Source organism: Nicotiana sylvestris, chromosome 5 (genome assembly GCF_000393655.2).
Source record: "Nicotiana sylvestris chromosome 5, ASM39365v2, whole genome shotgun sequence".
NCBI classification, from domain to species: domain Eukaryota; kingdom Viridiplantae; phylum Streptophyta; class Magnoliopsida; order Solanales; family Solanaceae; genus Nicotiana; species Nicotiana sylvestris.
The window spans coordinates 52181256-52187255 of record NC_091061.1 but is presented as its reverse complement, the minus strand read 5'-3'; positions in this window follow the sequence as shown (position 1 = coordinate 52187255).

Below are 6000 nucleotides of genomic sequence, written 5' to 3'. Positions count from 1 at the left end.
GGGGTGGGGGGGGGGGCGGATGGTTTAGGTCTTTTAGGGTTTTTTGGTTTTGTTTTTGTTTTGTTTTGTGTTGGACAAAAATGAAAAATGAAGAGGGGTTTGGGTCTTTGGGTAAATGGGGCGGACCGGGTCGACCCGGTTTGAAGTGGACCGGGTCATGGGGAAGGTTGGACAATTGCTTGGGCTTGGGGTTGAAATTTGAAGAAGTGGCCCAATCCGATTTTTCTTTGTATTTTTGTTCTCTTTTCTTCTTTTATTTTCTAAAACTAAATTATAAAAGTACTTAAATTATTATTAAGAACTAAATTAAGTTATAAAAGCGCAAATTAACTCCCCATAACAATTAACGCATAATTAAGTAATAATTAAGCATAAAATTGTATATTTGGACATTAAATGCTAAAAATGCAAAAGATGCCTATTTTTGTAATTTTTTAATTTTTTGTAAAACAAATTTAATTACTAACAATTGTAGAATTAAATCCTACATGCAAAATGCGACATATTTTTGTATTTTTTATTAATTTAGCAAATAAACACGCACAGACAAATACAAATAATTATTCAAAATATCACAAAATTGCACACCAAAGAAAAATCATTTTATTTTTGAATTTTTTGGGAGTAATTCTCATATAGGGCAAAAATCACGTGCTTACAGCTGCCCCTCTTTGCCCGAAGACACGAAGGGTTTTCGTGCAAAGATAAAGCGAGCGATTTTTGCCCATCCGAGTACTCCGTGTGAAGCATTTTTTGAAAAAGATTTAACCGAACCTTTGCTTCAAAGGTTTCCTACATATCCCTGGCTAAAGGGGAATCAGGTTAATGTAGTTCGGGAAATTTTGGTAGCTGGGACTACCGTGGGATTGCAATGTTACTGTTGTTGCATGCTGTTATCACTGCTTACCGATCTCCTTGTTACACCGTGCTTAAAAGAAAACAAGAAGCTAGGCTAGACTGAAATTTGTTCTTGTTGCCTTGCTTTCTTGTCGGCTTGTGTTTCCTCCGGTGCTTTTCTTCCGTGGATTTGGGAATGACACTGGCCCTTTGCTTTTTTGAATACCAGTTTTCATCATTTTGCTTGGTCCGTTGGGGACATGGCTTTCTTCATTAAGCTTTTCAGCTGTTCCTCTGGGGACACGGCTCTCTTCATCAGATTTGTTATGCTGGGCCTAATTTAATGTTCACAGGCCGCTTCTTTCTAGGCGCGTCTTTTCTTCCTTTTGACTCACGCGCTTGAATTTTTGCTGGGACCTCTTGTTGCCATCTTCTGCTTTCCGGTGGTGGGGATTTTTATTGTTTCCTGCTGGGGATTCCTGTTGTAACCTTCTTCCTTCCGGTGGGGTTACTGATTTCAAAATCTGCAGTATAAGACTCAAAAGTATTTCCTCTCGTTATACAGGTGGGCGCCTGAACGCAAAAATATGAAATGTATGCCCGCATTATACTGGTGGGCGACCTAGAACAGAAATAAAAAGACAGAAATGTATTCCATCATTATACTGGTGGGCGACCTAGAACAGAAATGTATTCTCGCATTATACTGGTGGGCGACCTAGAACAGAAATGTATTCCCGCATTATACTGGTGGGCAACCTAGAACATGAAATGTATTCCCGCATTATACTGGTGGGCGACCTAGAACTGAAATGTATTCCCGCATTATACTAGTGGGCGACCTAGAACATGAATGTATTCCCGCATTATACTGGTGGGCGACCTAGAACATGAAATGTATTCCCGCATTATACTGGTGGGCGACCTAGAACATGAAATGTATTCCCGCATTATACTGGTGGGCGACCTAGAACATGAATGTATTCCCGCATTATACTGGTGGGCAACCTAGATTATGAAATGTATTCCCGCATTATACTGGTGGGCGACCTAGAACAGAAATGTATTCCCGCATTATACTGGTGGGCGACCTAGAACAAAAATGTATTCCAGCATTATACTGGTGGGCGACCTAGAACAGAAATGTATTCCCGCATTATACTGGTGGGCGACCTAGAACAGAAATGTATTCCCGCATTATACTGGTGGGCGACCTAGAACAGAAATGTATTCCCGCATTATACTGGTGGGCAACCTAGAACATGAAATGTATTCCCGCATTATACTGGTGGGCGACCTAGAACATGAATGTATTCCCGCATTATACTGGTGGGCGACCTAGAACATGAAATGTATTCCCGCATTATACTGGTGGGCGACCTAGAACAGAAATGAAAAACAGAAAAGTATTCCTCTCGTTATACAGGTGGGCGCCTATCTTTAACAACAACTTTTAAAAATAAATGCCATTCCTTTCTTTAGGTTGGCGAGATTTCAACAACTTTTAAAAATAAAACGCCTTTCCTCTCTTCAGGCGGGCTCCTGATTTCAACAAACAACTTTTAAAATAAAATGTCATTCCTTTCTTTAGGTTGGCGAGATTTAAACAACTTTAAAAATAAAATCCTATTCGAGGGCGGATGAACCCAAAATATCCTATTCGAGGGCGGATGAACCCAAATTATCTTATTCGAGGGCGGATGAACCCAAAATATCCTATTCGAGGGCGGATGAACCCAAAATATCCTATTCGAGGGCGGATGAACCCAAAATATCCTATTTGAGGGCGGATGAACCCAAAATATCCTATTCGAGGGCGGATGAACCCAAAGTATCCTATTCGAGGGCGGATGAACCCAAAATATCCTCAAAACTTGAAAATGTCTTACCTCAAAACATGCTGGGGATTATTTTGCTGGGGATGAATTTTCCTTTCCTTCCTTACCCACTCTGGGTTGTCCGACCCTCTTGAAACTTGGTCGAAACTCTGTCGAGGATGCTTCTACATCTCGATAATCCGCTGGGGATAACACTGCGAACTGCTGAGTAACCCTGCTGGGGATAACACTGCTGAGGATAACTCTGCTGAGTAAATATGTTATCTTACTCCTTCCAAAACTACTTCCTTTTAAGTAGGATGTTTCATTCCTCTGCAAACTACTTCCCTTTTTTTTCTTTTCTTCTTTTTTTTTTCTTTTTTTTTTTGCTAGCTTCTTTCTTCGAAGACTACCTCCCTTAAGACTCGTTTTGTCTTTCCCCGAAAGGAACAGCTGAGGATACCGATTTTCACCAAACTTGTGTTGGACTCCTCGAAACTGCTGGGGATAACACTGTTGGGGAATTATTTACTTACCTGTTGGGGGATAAAATGTTATCAGCTGGGGATAACGCTGTCGAGGATAACACTGCTGGGGGATTTTGATTCCTTCAAAACTAGTGCTTCACTCTTCGGAAAGCTGCTGGGAATCATACTTGCCTTTTGCTTTTCTGAATACCAGTGTCATCCCTTTGTTATGTCTGCTGGGGAACAACTTCCTCCATTGAAACTTATTATGTTGGGGGCAACACTGGTTCAAAGACCACTTTCTTGAGACTGGTGTTATCTTTATTCTTCCCCGAATGGGTACCTGACTTCCAGAAAATTTTCTAAATGGAAGGAAAATTTTCTGCCCCAGTTTGATAATATCCCTTGTGCATGCATTTCTGGCATCAATGCCCTTTCCTTTACCTGTTTCAAATCAAACAAAATTTGTTAGTTTAAAACGCGGTGGTTGGTTGTGATACTCCTGCTGGGATGGTTTTCCCTTTCTCCTTCCTTGCTCTGTGTTCCAAAACTTGTTGGGGATGATATTATTTACTGGGGAAAATCCCTTTCTGCTGGGGATATCCCTCTTCTTTTGTGGCATAGCTCGGAAACTGGCATTTCCCCGACCTTTTAGTCTAGTATGAATTTCCCAAATCATGCTCACTGCTCTCCTTGCTTTGTTCACGGGCCTTGGCCTTGAGGTTTATAACATTTGATTTCGGCAAGGGTATCCCTCTTGACACTCGTCAATCCTTTTGTCAATTCCCTTTTGCTGGGGATATCTTTCTTGACACTGGCCTCGCGCTTGTTCCTTGCTGACTATACCACTTGGATGTATTAGCCAGATCTCCTCTTGCGTAATTGTAAAGCTGATGGCATATTTTGAAGTCATTTCTCACTTGTTCTGACCAAACAGACTCTACTGGGGAATTTTTCTATGAAAGGAAAAGATAAAAGGGAACAGAATAAAAAGACAAAGGAAAAAGATGACTTTTTAACAAAAGAAACTATAAATAAAAACCTATCAAACGCAGATACCGACTCTAATGGTCATGACATGCACATGTGGCCTATCCTCCGCCGTCAATCGTCTTTCAAGACCTTCAATTGGCAATTCCCCATCTGATTCTCAATCTTATTCGACTTGTAGTGCCCGAAGGGTTTTCACTATCAAGCCTCTCTCATTTTGGTTTTTCTCTCAGCTTTCATCGCCTTATGGTGTCCGTGAAGATTTTCACCGATAAGACTCTCTCATTTGTATCACTTTCCAGCTGGGGATTTGGAGTGTTGCCGGTATGACTCTCTCTGCTGGAGACTAGAGTCCTTTCTATTTATGTTCACCGGTAAGACTCTCATTTGTCTGATTTGGCATCCTTTGAAGACTGATCAGAAGGTCTTTATTTGGACCGTAATGTGGGTTTTGGATAGGGCTAGAAAGAAAGGGTATTAAAAAGGCTTAAAAAACAAAATAAATTTGGGGTTCAAAATTACAACCTTCGAAATCATATTTGTTTACAACAAGCGCAACCCTTGCCCCAGTTTCTTGCTTGGGGATTATTTATTTATAATTTTTTTTTAATTTTTATTACACCACGCACACTGTGGCATTATGCACCCTATGACCGAGCCGTGAAGCGCCTACGTATCCTTTTTGAGGAATCAGGTCAAACGTAGTTCCCAATTCCTCTTTTTTCATTTGACTTTCTTTTTTTCTTTGTTATCATTTTTCTTTTCTCTTTTTTTTCGTTTTTTGTTGATTTTTTTTTTCTTCCTATTTTTTTTTTTTACCTTCCAGGCTCGTATTTCCTAGTCATTGCTATTGATTCCGAACGAGGGATACGAAAGAAAAACAAATAAGTCTCAAAAAGGGGTAACAAAGGATAAAGTGTTTAGGTAGCAGAACAAAATGCCTTCGTCATTCCAGCCTTTAAAACATGCCAAGTGAAAATAACACAATTGAACATAGATTTATAGTCTCTTCTGATGGTGCTGGACTTGACAATTATATTCAACATTTGCTTTTCATTTGTCATTTCTGAAGCACCGTTGGGCGACACTCTCACTTCTCATTATCATGAAGACCCTTATGTCAATTTGGCGAATCTTGCTTTTAACGGTTTTCTTTATGTTTTACTTGCCCCAGTTCCACATGACTTGGGCTCCAAATAATCTCAAACCGTTCTTATTTCCTTTAAACGTTTCGATCACCTCCCAATGGTTTAATGATCAGCTTTTAAGATTGGGCCAAAATTGTGTGCGCATGTCATGTCACTAGAATCGGTGTTTGAACAAAAATGACGAAAGGACTAAACAAAAAGCTGACTGGAAACAATAAAAGACCGGATTTTGCATTAGACTACCGGTGAAATGGTTTGAATAACAAAACAATCAAAAACAAACCAGAATAAAATCCAAAACAACCTGGACAAAACTTAAACAAACCGCTATGACAAAATGGAAAGATAAGCGAAAAGATATTGACACAAAGCAATATCCGAATTATAACCCTAATAATCCGAACAACAGAAATGACAACAAAATAAGCCACCACAAGCTTCTCTCTTGCTAACCAAGGAACGGAGCGTCGTCCTACTTTAGCAAAACTGGCATCTTAGCCACTGAGCTTCGCATCAGTATTGCCTAGACCATTATCAATTTCAATATCCTCAACCTTAGTCAACAAGTCCCCAATAGGATTTAAGTGCTTCTGCTATCAGGACTGATTCCAGCAAAGTGTGTTTTTGGATCTCGTATTTCCGGCTTACCACAAACCAACCACCTTATCTTTCTTTGTGATTTAAAACAGAACAGGTTAGAATGGACTCGGTCGGTCCTCATTATTGACAACATTATTTTTT